Genomic DNA, 15,666 nt, shown 5'->3' with positions numbered 1-15,666 from the left:
CATTTAAATTTACACCTCATGAAAATTCTTATTAACTAAATTTTTCCCTCAATACTCTCAGGTCAAGAATCGATGAATAGTCAATTTTTTTTCAGTCAAAATTAAACAAATCATAAAAAATGGCATAATTTTCAGCATTGCAGATTAGATTTAGGGGGTAATATCTGCCAGATATGAAAAACAGAACTCATTATGTTGCACTCAAATAATTTCCACGGCAGTACTTTGGTTTCGCTCCACGAGCCCCACCAGTTTTGGTGAGTTCACCACCGTATTTCACAAAATAACGTGGTCTGAACAGACTTCTCGGGTCCTGGTCCCGATGCCCCAGCAGGCGTGGCCATCTTGGCAGGAGGCCGGGGGTGGGGGGTGGGGGTACACCGGGCCCGCAGCCCTATCTGGGAACTTCTAAGAGCACGTCAGGACACTGTCTGGGGATCGGCCTGGGACCGTGGGGCTGGGGGCATGAAGCACCAACGAAAACCATGGGAACATGGTGTGTGATCGATAATTTCTTGAACAAAAGTCTTCGTTAAGAATGCACAGGAATCCAATGACTTTTTCCTGCTCAAAACCTCTGATTCTTGGATTTGGTATTCTTGGTGTCTGGACCCCGGTTGTTTAGCAGCAGTAAGAGCCAGGGCACTATTCGAAGGAAGCGCAGTGTGCGTGGGCCAGAGGCCACGGCCAGCACGTGGGCGCACAGGAAGGTGGGGTGGCTGTGGGGAAGAGAAATGGAAGCATCCTCCCTGTAAAGGAAGAGAGGGGTCTTAGTTCAAGCTCCAGCGTCTGTCTGTACTCCGTCCCTGAGAACGAGCACCATGGGGGAAACACACTCTCCTGATACAATCAGAAGGGGAGAAAATATAAGTGTGTCGGTAGCCTTTTAAAGCAAAAGGCCACTTAGGACCTGCGCACACATACCTTGGTCCTAATGCCTAGGAGGAAACCATGTCCCGGGTAAGAGGAGGTGCTACCAGGGCACGTACACAGTGGTACCACCCAGGGCAGAACTCCTTATGGAACCTTCCTTTAAGTCCAACCTAAAAAGTTCTGATCCGTTTTCAGCCCCCTGTCTTCTCCTCATGCATGCAAGCCCAGTCAGCTCTGAAGCATTTCATTAACACGTCCACAACCCACCAAAATTCATTCTTAGCCGCAAATCATGGCTCTCGTATGGCTGAGACCACAGGTGATGGCAGGGTGGCCACGTAGCTTCCTGTCCCCGTCAAGTCTGCCCTGGTGCAGAGCACAGGAAGGCACGGCCCATTGTTACACCTGGAGGCAGTAACACAGGGAACTGAAGAGGTGAGCTGGGATGGATGTGCCAGCTCAGTGACATCATCTGGAAGACCAGCTATTGACCTGGACAAGTGAACTAGCTCCGCAAACTTTTAAGAAAGACTGGAAGCGGAGGGCCAATCTGTGGGTGTTCGAGTCATCCACAGTCCAACAAACACCAAACAAGATGAACACAATAATTCTCACCACTGCCACCGCCATGACCACCACGATGACTTCTGCCACGACCACCACGATGACCTCTGCCACAGTGACCTCCACCACGACTACCATCACGACCACCACATGACCCACCTCCATGACCACCACCACGACCACCACCACAACCACCACCATGATGATCTCCGCCACAACGACCTCCATCACGACCACCGCCACGACCACCGCGATGACTGCTACCATTCCTACCACCGGGTCCTGGACCAGGTGCTTTCCACACAGCATCATACTTGAACGCTGAGAGCAAGCATAACAAGCATAAGGACCTCATTTCAGCAGAGAAGGAAGTTACGCAGCAGAATGTAATTTTCCAAAGCTACTAAGCGGTGGAGCTGGGCCTGGTGGCCCAACCCCGGGGCCCCTGACCGCATACTCCATGAAGACAGACAGGGAAACATCACACCAAGTCTCAGACGGTAATAATGGAATAAAAAGGTGACACGTGGAACAGGGCCTGTAAAGTGCTGATGGCATTTTCTAATGCAAGAAATCGTGGAACATATTGGAAACCTGGATTCCAGGACTCTCCCCAGACCTACAGCTGGGAGATCTCCAGGACTCTCCCCCACCAACAGGAGGACAAGGCTGCTAGAGCCCTAGAAGGCCGTCCTCTGAGGGGAGGCACTGGCAAGGCACAAATCGTGGCTTCGGTCAGGAGGTTGGATGAACGAAACAGCAGAAGGGGAGGAGGGCCAGCGGGGCAGGGGGGTGGGGGCAGCCTGCCGCTCCCATCAGATACAAGCCCATGGGAACTGCCCAGTGAAATCATCTCCCAGCGCACTCATGGTAACTGTGGACTTGCAAAGGGACTCTCCTTTGTTTCAAATAAAATATCTAAGAATTGGTCATCAATGACAGCTTTCTAGAAAGACTTCCAAGCATCCTGGGTGGTTTTTTGTGTTTTTTTTGTTTTGTTTTGTTTTTGTTTTTTTGTTTTTTAAAGCAGAATCTCTATCCTATAATCAAGTTTTGGACCAAGATCATTTTTTTTTTTTTTTTTTTAAACAGGGGAGCACAGTGGAAGTTCTCTAGATTGTTCTTTGGAAACCTGTCTCTCAACTCCCAGGACATCCGTCCATGCACAGGGCTCCCTGAGACCTCAAATCTCAAGACATGTGTCCCATGCAGGACTCCGAGTGAGACCCCCTGACAAGGAGGAGCGCCAAGAAAAAGGAGACCCAAAGGCCCTGTGGCACCACTATTGTCTTCATCTGTGAACCTGCTCCCCCCTTCAGGCTCGCAACAAAACACTTCTTCAAGTCTTGGGAAGAACATTATAATCACAGCCCTTTCAAAAAATCTGAGGCGAGCAGAAGCCATCTAGGAGACAAAGCCATGTTTTCTTTTTCAGGACACCAACTCTTGGGTTCAAAATCTGAAATCTGAGCTTCAGGTGACGGCTCTGTGCTCCTCAGCCACCTCCTGACTTCCGTCCTTGCACAGGGTTGCTTCCATTTAAAGCAGCATATTTCTCTAAATCGTTTATTTTAATGTGCCTTAAAGTGCAACGCTGCTTAATATCCTAGAAAAGCTTCAATGTGGAACAGCAGCAGACTTAAGTTAGAAGTGACAAATCCGAGAAAACCTGGACAATTTGGCTTCCATATCTCTGAATTGGTATTTCAATGACAGATGTTTGTTGCGGCAAAAACCTCTGTCAGAACAAAATTAGGTGATCTATCATTTTAAGATATGGTCTTCATATACTGTTTACTCGAAGATATCACTTGCCTCAAGCCAATTTTGACCAAGAACATTTTGTGATATGGAAGTGATTTGTATATCATCATTTTTGTGATAAATGTAGCTCTTGAACACAAAATAACCTACCATTGCACAGTATTACGGTTAAAACTCCTACGCCAGTAAATCTGCACGAGGCCTTTTATTGCTACTAAGATACTGTATCTAGACTCCAGGAAATTTTTTCTTCCTCGAATAAGGTTGCCACTTGTGTGCCTCTGGCTGAGTATAGGACTTCTAATCCGCTACTGGGGCACGCTGAACCCCACGCTCTCCCGGGGTCCTCAATCTGCTTAGGGACATGGTGCTTTCGTGGAGAGCTCTGGAGATTTCCAGGGTGCTCAGCACTTGCCAAGCCACTGCCTGCAGGCAGGTACGTGCCTCGGTGAACAAAGCCGTCAGCCATCCAGAGAGCCCACTCCCGGGACCACGATGGGGACACGGGGTGGGTGCAGGGAGACGGCTGGGAGCCACCTTCCAGGGACAGCAGACAACGCTCCTCCGAGCAGGCAGGCATGACAGGCAAAGGTGACAGGCCCGCCTGCCAAACACAAAGGCTGGACTGGGGGGTCAGAAGACAGAAGAGGCCGAAGCCTGAAGAAAGGCACTTGCTTCCTATGAAGACGGAAGACAAAGCACTTCTGCTTACCGCTCTCCCAGGCTTCTAAGGGCGCAACACCCAGAAGCACGTACCGCCAAGCCAAGGATTCCTGACAAAAACCGGGGCAAAGTGGAAGCAACCGGCGTCATCTGTAACCATCACGTCTCGCCCGCCAGGCACAAGGAGACGCCACCTCCCTGGTACTGATCACCAACAGTGAGGGATTATTCGACTCGTCCGTCACTCCGTCTACCCACCCCCAAACACGGGACCCTCGCCAAGGCCGCGCAGGGCCGTCCACCCTGGTGTTCAGGACTCAGACCTCAACCGCCCCAGCTGCCCCGCCCGTCGAGGGAGTGCAGAACCGCACCAGGTGGTGCACGTACAGCCACCGCGGCCCGGGTACCTGACTCAGCCCTTGCCGGCTACGTGGCCTCATTCACAAGAGCAAGAGAGAACACAGAGACCGGTGGACTTTTCACGCCCTATATCCTCAGACAGAGTCGGACAGTCTCAACGACGCCCACCACACAGGTACGAGCTACAGGCACGTCGACTCCTTAGCGTCAAACTTCCGTGCGGCCTCGAATCGAGGTCTGAGCGTAGAGTCCGTGACAAGACATTCATGTTACATGCGAGCACACGGTACGCCCTGCACACACATCATCCCGTGGGGAACCTTGGGCGTCAAGGGGAGAAAAGGGCATGGTGTTCGCCTCTGCAGGATTCACAGGTGGTCAAGGGGCCACAGTGCCAGCGCCTCTGAAACCCTACAGGGGGCCTCAGCTGTCCTGCACAGTCACAGGTTTGAGTGGGGGACCCTAGGGGCCCAGTTGTCAGGGAGGATTCTTGGCGGTCCTTCTGCGTGTTAGGCACTGGGAGAGGCAGAGAGGAGATAGCATTTCTGAAAGGAAACAGGAGTAAGCCAAAGCCAGGAGGGTGAGCGAACGGATATACAGAGGAGAGCAGGGGGCTGGCAGAGGTGACGTGGTAGCCATGAGGACACGTGAGAAGTGGCACAGCTAGGCGAGCAGGCGAGAGCCAGCGCCCAGAGGCCACGCCGGGACAGAGGGACCGGGAGGGGAGGGCATCAGCAGAGGCGCAGGGAAGCACAGGACAGAACACCGAGGGCAGCGCCCTGGCGAACACGCTGCGGTGGGAAGGACGAGGACACACAAGGTGGCAAGTGCCACACGACAGCCACCCCAAACTCAGTGACTTAAAACCAGTCAGCTGTTCATCAGCTCCTTCTCGAGGCAGCAACTCGAGCTCAGTGGGGGCAGTTCTGATGCTCTCGCCTAGGGTCACTCATGGCAGCAAGAGGCCGGCAAATCATCCGGGGCTCGATGGTCCAAGATGACGGTCCCACGTGCCCAGCAGTTGGGTGTGCCAAGCCCCCTTCTGCCGGACTCTGGCCTCCAGCCACTAGTGTGGCCTCTTCACAGGGTCCCAGGTGGTGCAAGCAGCAGCTGCAAGGCCCCTCAAGGCCTCCAACATCCCACCATGCCACATGGACCCCACCCCACTGAGCAAGCCACAGACTGCAGGGCCGGCGGATGAGACACCACCCGTCGAGGAGGCATGTACAAAAGCAGAAACCTCGCAGGCCCGACACCTCTGAGAGGGTTGGCCCTCGCCGGCACCAGGCCCGTGAACCCAGAAAGGGTGCCCACCACGCCCTGAAACGAGTGCTCATGGTGCATGGTTTGTCCCTGGCACTCATAAGCCAAGGGAACGTCTGCTTTCCCCCGGGGGTATGCTGCGCGGAGGGCACCTGCACGGCCGGCCCCCCGCAGAAACCCCGCTGGCACACAGCGCTCGCTCGTGCTGCCTGAACTTGCCAGAGGGAGTCCCTCCCCGCAGAGGCCTCCTGGAAGCTTGAGCCGGTTTCCCCCAGACCCGGCCTGCGTGCTTTTCCCTGATTTTTGCTTTGTGTTCTGTGTAGTGAGTCACAGTCACGGGGACGACCCTAGGCCGAGTCCTGTGATCCTCCTGGTGACTCGCTGAAGGTAGGGCAGTCTTGGGACCCCCCCAAAACAGAGGTGAGGCCAGAACCGCTGCAAAGGGGTATGCGTACAGGAAGGGGAGGGGTCACCGTGGCTGGCTGGCTGTCCGCAACATCTACCCCAGGCCCTCAGTGAGACTGGAGCAGGGATGGGGAGGACACATCACCGCTGGGTGGAAGCCACCAACAGGAGAGGCACAGGAAGCCAGCAGAAGGGGGTCCCGAGGCACCAGAGCCGGGGGCTCCCACCCTTATCCGCTGGGGTGCAATCTGAAGGGCAGTTTGTTTCCTAATCCAGGCGCCAGAGTAACGGCTGTAAACGTCCTCAACCCCTTGGGGACTGGGCGAGCAAGGACCCGATGCCCTCTCGTGCCATACACTCCACTCAGCCAGGAGGCTGCCTCCCCCCACAATTCCTGCACCCAGTCAGCTGAGCAGGAGGCAGGGGGTCCCTCTGTGAGGGCAGGCAGAGCACAGCAGGCCTCGGGGGGGGGGGGGGCGCGCTGGGCTCCGGCCCCCACCCCTCAGCCCTGGGGAGCTGGCCAAAGGCGCAGAGTCTGGCTTCTGTTGAGGGCCGGGCCGGGCTGAGTGTGAATGACTAGGTCTGTGGGGAGCCTGACGGCAGGAGGAACCGAGAAGGAGTAGAGGCGGGCCCCTGAGGAGGGTCTGCGAGGCATCACCCGTGACAGAACACAGACCTGCAGTCCTGCCCTCGGAGGCACACTCGGGAACCCCTCCCAGGCAGGGCCCACAAACTTCAATACACCAGGGTCCAGGGCAGAGCAAAACAGCAGCAGGCACTGCAGGGACCTGGGTGGGGTGGGGTGGGGTGGGGGTCTGGATGGGGCATATCAATGTTCCACCCCCCAAAATATTTTCGGATCTCACATCAGAACCCTAGACCCACTGGAAGATGTGCACGCACGGGGGTGGCCTCCTCCACGACACGTGTAGAGGGTCTCCGGCCTGGTTAAGACCCGGGCACGGGGGCTGACCAGGTGAGAATTTATATCACACGTTACTACACTCGGCCTCTGACACAGGTGTGTGTCCCACACTGTAATCAGGAATACGTCTACCACACCCAAAGGGCCAGAAATTACAGCTGAGCATAAGAACTTCTAAATTTCAACATTTTACCATTCGTTGTTAATATATTTTTCTGTCAGCCACACACACGAAGGGCGGACACACAGCAGTGTAAGCATCACTCGACAAGATATACTGTAATGCTGATCGCAGGGCTGAGAGGTCCACGCACCAGCATTACGTTTTTCTAACACATTCACCACAGATTATTCAAAGTGATGCTTTCAGGGCCTTGCACATCAGTTCAGAGGGTAGACTGTGTCTTTCGCTACTCTTCTTCTTTTTGTTTTTGTTTTTGTTTTTACTGTCTTTTACCTATCAGGAGCTCAGGGTGCCCCTAATTCTTTAAATTCCACGTACAAGGGGAGCACTCCACACTGTATCATGGGCTCTCGGGAATCCTGCTCCGCAAGGTCCTGTTCTCACGCTGGGCCCAGCAGAACTTCCCCTGCAGGAGCCAGCTTTCTGTGCTGCCCCACCTGGCCCCGCTTGCCCTTTTCCACACCGGGAACCCCTCCGGGAGCTGCCCTCGCTCCTCGTAACACGGCAGGGTAGCTCGGTACGGGCCCCCCCTCTCCGTCCTCCTCGCAGAAAGCGTTCATCCGTGGGGGAAGACGGGGCAGTCCTCAGAGGCAAGGCAGCCCATCCCTGGGACACGTCCTCCAGCCCCGTGCCTGAGCAAGAGACCCCAGGGGACTGTCCCCGGCGGGAGGGTCACAGAAGGAGCAGCCGAAACCACCTCAGCTCTGGATCTGCAGAGGACAGAGCACAGGGCCAGCAAGGCAGGCTTCCCAGAAGCAGAGTGTGAGCGGAGAGGCCTAAGCCAGGGTAAGGAAGAGAAGGTGCAGGAGACGGAGGAGACACGGCAGGAGACACGGGGACCATCCAGCTCTGGGGAACGTCGCCCGAGCTGCGGAGGGCCGGGGTGACCCTGCCTACTGCACGGAGGAGCCTGCAGCCAACCCCCAGCTCGCACAGCGCCACCTGAAAGGGCCCAGCAAGGCTTAAACGCACTCAGTCCCCCCTCTCGCTGCCGCCGACCTTCAAATACAGATGGCGACGGGCACAGCAGAGACAGACAAAGGGTCAAGATCTCACCTTCCGCTGGTCACACTGCACACAGAGCAGAGGGGAAAGTTCTCAATTACTGGGCATTTAAACCACGGAAACAGTCCATTCCCAACAGCACAAGGATGATTCATCCTTATAACGATCAAACCGAGGCCGTGTTAAGAACCAGAAGGGGCTTGTGAATCAAAGACTCAGTCACGTTCAGGGTAATTTTAAGGTTAAGTATATTTAATTGTATTGCAGTGCTCCAAAAATTAGCAACCCATGAATGACAGAACTACTCTCTACCAACCAGCACGACCCATCATCTGACCTTGGCTGCCAGCATGAAGGTCAAGACCTGACAAGAGGAATCCTGTACCTTCACACACCATCCAATGCCGTTTTCAGAATTTTTAATTTCTACGACCAATATTAAGACTAAAATGGTCTCTAAAATAACTTTTAAGTATACGCACGAGGGGAAATCCTACAGAATATGTGGGTTCAGGGGCTGCAAAGTGACACCCGGCCAGGGACAGCAACAGCTCCCAGGGCACCACAGGGGATGCCTCCGGACACTCACAAGGTCCAGCCCCAACCCGAGGGCCGGTGAAGGGCACCGTGAGCCATACAAGCCAACCGCACACCTTGATGGCCACCAGAAACCAAAGCCCAAGTGCCCCGAACCCCGCATCCCATGCTGGATGGGCATTCGCAGAAGGAATGACCGAGGACCTTTCTGCGCCAAGCGTACCTTTAACAGAGCGTCTGTGTTCTTATTCCTCCCCAAATATTGTGAGACTGGTATCAGCTTCATCTTCACAGGGTGATCTAAATGAGGGTGTGCAGCTCGTTCAAGGTCACACAGCTAGTAAATGGTGGGGTCAGGACCAGCCTGGCCCCGTGTCCTCGCGCTCCAGGGCCAGCGGCCCTCCCCCACCCCGTCAGAGTCGCCGTCGGCACCAAGTAAGGGTCACAAAGCAGACCTGATCCCGTCCGTAACAGGCAAACAAAGCTTCTCCCACTGCTGTCAGAAGAGAAAAGCTAACACGGCTGCCTGACCCACGAAGCAACTGCTTTCAAGATTAGGAGTTTTACGTCTGTCACAAAAATGCCCATCACATTTAATGTAGTTATTCTAGGAACTTCCCTCTCTTCGCAAGGTGTCTGCTGATAATAAAGCACATAATCACCCACGTTACTGTACACAGGAAATCAGGGCTGCAGGGTCCCGTCGTCAAATACTGGGGAAAAGCCAGAGATGAATGGGGGTGGGGGGCTGTCGAGGGCTGGAACGGCATTCCCAAACAAATACCATTAAATGGAATTTTTTTTAATGTGATATCAAGAGACTCGTGAGATGCTTAGGGCTTAAGCTATAGGGTTCAGAGGGGAATGGTGACGGAGTGTTTTGAAGGATTTTGGTCATGAATGGTATATAATTTTTTACTACAAGTCTTGCTCCAGTAATAAAGTACTTCACTCACCCATGCCTTTCCCAGTCAGAACAGAGCCCGCCTCAGCCACGGCACAGCGCATTCACCACACGTTTGGCAGCCTTTTATCTGCATGCTAAGCTGCTCCAAGAAGACTTGGTCTCTCTCTGTTTTGTTGGAGGGTCTCTATTACACAGCTCATTACAAGTGTCCCTAACTCTTAGACAACTCTTAGTGGACGATGTGGCTAATGAAGTCTAAAGCTCCAACAACAAATCATTTACAAGTCCTGGGTGCTGCATTCCTAATGGAGGAAGTTTTTAATCATAAGCAAATGCAATCACTTATGTTAAGCAACCCATGGACCTGGTCAATGTAGCACAAACGGCCATTAAGCAAAAATTATGACAAGAGACAAAACCGTAGCACTGCAGACATAGCAGTTTAGGCTATTTGTAGGCTCTAATAAACTTTGTCTTGATGAAACTGAACCAAACCTTCCCCATGCAGGATCCTAGGCTTAGGAGCAGATTCGACGTCCTCCTAGGCAAGTGGGGGTCCCGCCAGCACATGACGGACAGGGTATGGTCTTAACATCCATATTCACAAAACTGTAAGGGTGGCAACACGTGAGGCCTGCCAAGCTGCTTTGAGCTTCTGCACCGGCAGCAGCAGGTCTAGACACCCCTGAGGGGTAACGGAGTGGGGCTGGCCCAGAACAGGTGATGTACAGGAAGCTGCTGTCCCCTCATCCTAGGTCTCAGGCAGCAGAGCAGGCCCTGTGAGCTCTAGCAGAGCCAAGGTCACGAGACCTCCCTTCCGACCTGTCCCTGCACCTTGCCCCGCCTGGCCCCCTCGCTGTTGACACAGAGTGCGCCAATTCCAAAGGAAGTGTCCCGTGCCTGGGATCGTCCCTGTCGTGACCATCTGGTGACCGCCCATCACTTCCTAGTAGAGTAGGATTAACGTCGTCCTGGCAAGGAGAGATGCAGTGAGATTACCCGGACAATCACGGTTTGAGAACAGTAAGCAGACACCCCCGGATCTTTAAAAATAAAGGACAACCTCCCTGCCCCCCTCTCCTCCACAGAAAGCACATCCCATTCCCCGCCGGCATAATGCAGCATGAGGGACAGCACAGAAAGCAACATCCTAGTTACACAAATCAGCTTTAGAAAAAAAAATGCCTGAAAATACCTGTTTGGGAAGAAATACCGAGTATTCTGGGTTAGTCTCGTGTTTAGGTGCTTTTTCAAAGAAACCCAGTGGCAGCAACACAAAGGGAATCTAGAAACAGACTTCTGCTCCAACAACACTGTGCTTTAATAGCTGGATGAAAATCTGTCAAGAAGCCACAATAAAAGATATTTAACTGACGTGTCACTGGTTCACTGCATCATGATTTATATATTTGTATTGAACTTGAACATTAAATTGGCAGGACACATAAAATACTAATTTAATGTGATGTCTAAATTCTGTGCACACAGTGGGCACTCGGTTGCAATGCACACAACAGACTGAGGGTAGGCTAGGAGTTGTTTCACAGAACAGGATCAAAACGTATCACGTTTAGCCATTAACGCAGAAAACGGAAGCGAATGCAGGAAGCTTATTGTATTAGTATTTGCGGAGGGCACGAGGAACAGACGTGCATTCACCCCCTTGGAAATGCACCTCTTCCCTGAGATACGGCAAAGCCAGCTGTGTCCAGAGTATGCTTCCATCAGAACGTGCCTATGAAATCAACTGGGGTTCTTCCTTTTTCAAAATAGTAAAGCGTACCTCCTAAGACTTCTTGTATGATACACGCATCTTCAAATTGCAAAGATAAATTCCTTAAATTATCTCAACATATATTTAAATAATCCTCGCAGAAAGCTTGTGCCGTCAGACCCTGAAAGTGCACGCTGCAAGGATCACTGGTGCTGGTCAAGAGCGCCCCGTGTCCTCCCAGCAGGGTGATTAATGAAGGTACCTTTCTCACAGAATGTCAGACTCTGCCTTTTTAACAACTGACCTTTCATAGAATACTACTGAACTCATAATTCCACTTTTGTTCAGTTTCTTATTAGTGGAGTTAAAATTAATACTTAGGGGAATGACGGCCAAGGTGGTGCACAGTAAATCTTGAAGCGCATCAGCCTTCCGTGCGGGCCGCCCCAGGAGCGCCACCTGCGCCGGGCCCCTCCCTCGGCCAAAGCATTCCACTGAAACCCGTGTCCTTTCACGAGACAAATTAAGCGCCGTCTGCAGACCTCTGAGAACAAAGATGTATATATACACACACGTATTTTGTTTAAGTCTTTCTCAAAACTACAAACTTTTTAAAGGACCTAATAAAATTGCTAATTTCCATCATAAATTTAAAAGAATTTACTCTTACTCAGTCTTCTGAAACATTCCTGAGAACTAAGATGACATATGGCACGACACACTCTGTAACCCACATTCATCTCCTAGAAGTGACAATCTAATAACCCATGAAGGCAACACAATACGCCAAAGCCGCTTACCTTACTACAGGATCCCGTGAAAAAAAATTAGCTGCTAATACCTCAAGAACTCTCCCCTAAAATAGTGGGGGGAAAAACGATTGGAAAACGGAGCTGGGACGGGGCTTCTTCTAATTATCACTGGGAATAGCAAATTACTTAAGGACTCAATTTTTTCACCATGCCAACCATTTCCATACTCAGACATACCTAATTTCTATAAACCCCTTAAGGGCCCAAACTAGTTTTAGCTTCAAAGATCTTATGAGATCCCAGGGCGAAGTAAGAAGCCAAGAGTACATTCAATTATTAATTCTTATTAAATATTTGAGAAAGTCATTCTGAATAAATATTGAAAATACAGGATACAGGTAAATATGTAGTCTAGGTCAGCACAATACGCCCTGTGATCTCATTTATCCTTGCGATCAAGGCGGTGGTTCACTAAGGAGGGCTGGAGATTTAGGTAAACAAGCAAGTTAATTCTAGAGGATAAGAAAAAGATGCCTGCGTGTGGGCCCTGTGTCTGGCTCCAACGTAGAAGTCGTGCCCTGGTGAATCAAGTCTTCTTGGAGAACTAGGAGATCACCGCCCTGCTCTACAAGCCCTGTAGAAGGCCAAAGGCTGCTTATCTGAATCCCAAATGCCAAGCAGGATAATGGTCAATGCCACCACTGCGGGTATGGAATGAGAGCTAGCCGCCCCGCGGCAGAACAGACAGGGCCAGCATCAAGCATGAGAGCGCCTAAGAAGGGTATCCGAGATCGAAATGGGAAAATAAGAGAAAGTTGAAGGGAAAAAGAGAAACAGCAAAAATGATCTGACACACTTTGCGAGGGACTCCAAATCAACCATATTTCCACAAAAGAGCAAAAACGAAGACTGTAAAACCAGACGTAAAGCGGAGGGACCGTGAGGCCCGCTCCTCGGGTACAGTGCCAAGTGGCAATAACAAAAAGACACAGGAGATTTTGCACACGAAGTTCACAATATTACAACAGAACTGGAACACAATTTCCAATCTCAGAAAGGAGAGGAAGGAGAGAGAACGCCACAGCTTCCATTTAAAGAGGGAAAACGGGAAATTAGCTAACTCAGATGAAAATGGCTTTCTCCCCAGCCCCCACCCCAGGCAGCAGGGTCAAGGACATCAGGGAGACAGAAAACCAGCGGAGGTTCAGGGCTACAGTCCTTATGACTCATAAGACACAAAAAACCTGGGGAAAAGCCATAAAATATTGATGCTCTCCACTTCTGCAAAGGTAACAAATCCATGAAGGAAAAACACCCACAAACCTTCAATTTGCATTCTAGAATGTTTCCACTAAGCTTAGAGTGCTCATTGTACTAGTACATTTACCCCAAATGGGCAGTATTTCCATAAGGATTTCCTAGAAAAGACCACCTTTGGTTTCATTGCAGCCTGTCAGTCAAAGTGCCACACGTTTATATTTGGCCATTTACCAACAGTGGGTAAGCTTCCCATTTCACAAAGCCCCCCCCCACCCAGCCTGCACCCTCAAGACCCCGCTACCCCAGGTTTGATCCTGGGCCCACTGGAGGAGGCCTGTGCCACCTCGTCCCGAGCGCAGGGGGAGGAGGGCGCATCCAGCCACGGGAGCAAGCTGGGAAGCCCCCGTCTGTAGCACATACAAAGGCAAAGTCAGGAACACCCTCCAGCATGAAGGGGAACACACCTAGGACAGAACATCCTTTGTTGCATACTGAACTAGGGCGGCTATGCCAATGTACCTTCCAACGCAATCTTGTATTTGTGGATTAATATTGTAAAATAGTTCCTTTTGATTATGTGTAATTTACTTCAGTTCTCAAAAGCGGAGAATTCCTCAAATGTAGTAAAATTCGCTCCTGAAAATGTGCCGTAGACAGAATTTTCAAGCTACAGGGGCTTATACCTCATTATCGTAATTGGGAAAAAATAATGAATTCCTATTCCACCTAAGAAACCATAACCAACTTCCCCAATTATCACTAAAATACTTTGTAAACACCTATATAAAAATTCAAAGACTTCTGCATAATCTCTATTTGAAACACCAATTACCTAATTACTTAACATTTACTGAACTCATTAGTGAGTTCGTTTGGTGCAGCTCTCAAGGATACAGGGCAGGATCAGAGGCAAATTACAATTTTTTCCTACCATGGAAGGAACATGTGCAGCGACGTAAACATTGAAGTGACGTTAAAGATCCTAAAGACGCTAACATTCGACTCCATGCCCCAGGCGCTGACACAGAGACCCGGGACAGGCTAAACCCTTAGGGAACGGGAGAAGATGTCACAGAGAAAGCCCCAGAAGTTTCAACGGGGAGACTGGGGGACAAGACGCTCCCCGGAGAAAAGCGGATGCAAAGTGTGCGGTCTGCACCTGACAGCGCCTCGAGTCCTTCCGCCAGCTCGCTCATTAGAGCCATTTTCTGATCACGAGACAGGGGAGTCGTTCCTGCATCTGGCGCACAAGGAACGTGCAGACGCTACCGCCCTCGGCTCCAGGGACCGCGAGTAATACGGGCAGGTGAAAGAGACACAACGGGACACCAAAGCCAGAGAGAAGAGGTTTGCGAAGAAGTGTAGTCGTTCACGTTTTGCAGAAGCAAAGACGCCATCTGGCTCCATCCAAGAAAGGGCTGATTCGCAGACTTTCCACGTCCAGTCCGTGGAACTAGAGGGGGAGCCAGCAGCCACACCGGCACAGAGGCACAGAAATATTACGTGGGAGAAGTAAACATGATCCGGGACAAACATTACTCACCAGAGCCAGCCTTTCAATTTACTGCTGGATGTGTCTGAAAAACGGACGCCTTGACCACGAAGGAACCGTGAAGGAAGCCACGTACGCTGGGTAAGGCTGACGGGTCAATGTGGGTTCATCGACTCAGGGATCTGGTAGTGGGGGAGGCCGTGCACGTGTGGGGGCTGAGGCGCAGGAGAAATCTCTGAACCTTCCCCTCAATTTGCTGCTCTAAAAAAAAGTCTCCATTAAAAAAAAAAAAAAAAAAGATGCTTTCTCATTTCTCAAACTTTGTTTTCCTTCTATAGAGAATACCACTTTAACCCTCCTGCCAAAACTCCTGTGTCCGGAGGCCCCGCCCTACCCTTTCTGGCTCTGCCCAGGGGGCTGGAGTGCAGAGACCTGGCTGCTTCCCTCCCTCAGATTTCCGCAGCAACGAGAAATGAGGTGATCTACACGATCAACGACACAGCAGTCACAGTGAGTACTGCACTAGCTGTCCAGGGCTGCAGTAACGAGGAACCACAGGCCAGGAGCGAGGACTGTAGAGACCAGAAGTTGAAGATCGAGGGGTCTGCAGGCCGGGCTTTTTTTCTACGGTTTCTCTCCCTGGCTTGCCGCCCTCTCCCTGTGTCCTCACATGGTCTTCCCTCTGTGTCTGACGTTCTTATAAGAAGGGGAGATTAGACACAATCACGATGGATCGGGGCCCTCCCTAACGAGCTCAATTTAACCTAAGTACCTCTTTAAAGACCCGTACTCCAAACGCAGTCACATTCTGGAGCACCGAGGTTAAGACTTCTACACAGGAACCTGGGGGTGGGGGAGGGGGCGGCGACACAGCTCAGCCCCTAACAAGCGCGCTCGCGGAGACCAATGACAGCAGTGCAATACTGCCTGCTCCCAGAGGACAAGGTGACGCAGGAGAGGATGAGCACAGGGCAAGACTGGCACGGCGGTGCGGACTC

The 15,666-nt window shown here is 51.6% G+C and overlaps 1 protein-coding gene across 4 annotated transcripts in view; it reads right to left on the bottom strand.

The window, feature by feature from the left end:
* The window catches only part of MGMT (O-6-methylguanine-DNA methyltransferase), a 296,343-nt gene that overhangs the window by 197,327 nt on the left and 83,350 nt on the right, over nt 1-15,666 (bottom strand). The gene's annotated exons all lie outside the window — the stretch shown is intronic.

This window comes from Panthera uncia, chromosome D2 (assembly GCF_023721935.1).
Source record: "Panthera uncia isolate 11264 chromosome D2, Puncia_PCG_1.0, whole genome shotgun sequence".
NCBI lineage: Eukaryota > Metazoa > Chordata > Mammalia > Carnivora > Felidae > Panthera > Panthera uncia.
This window is presented reverse-complemented; position numbering and strand designations above follow the sequence as displayed.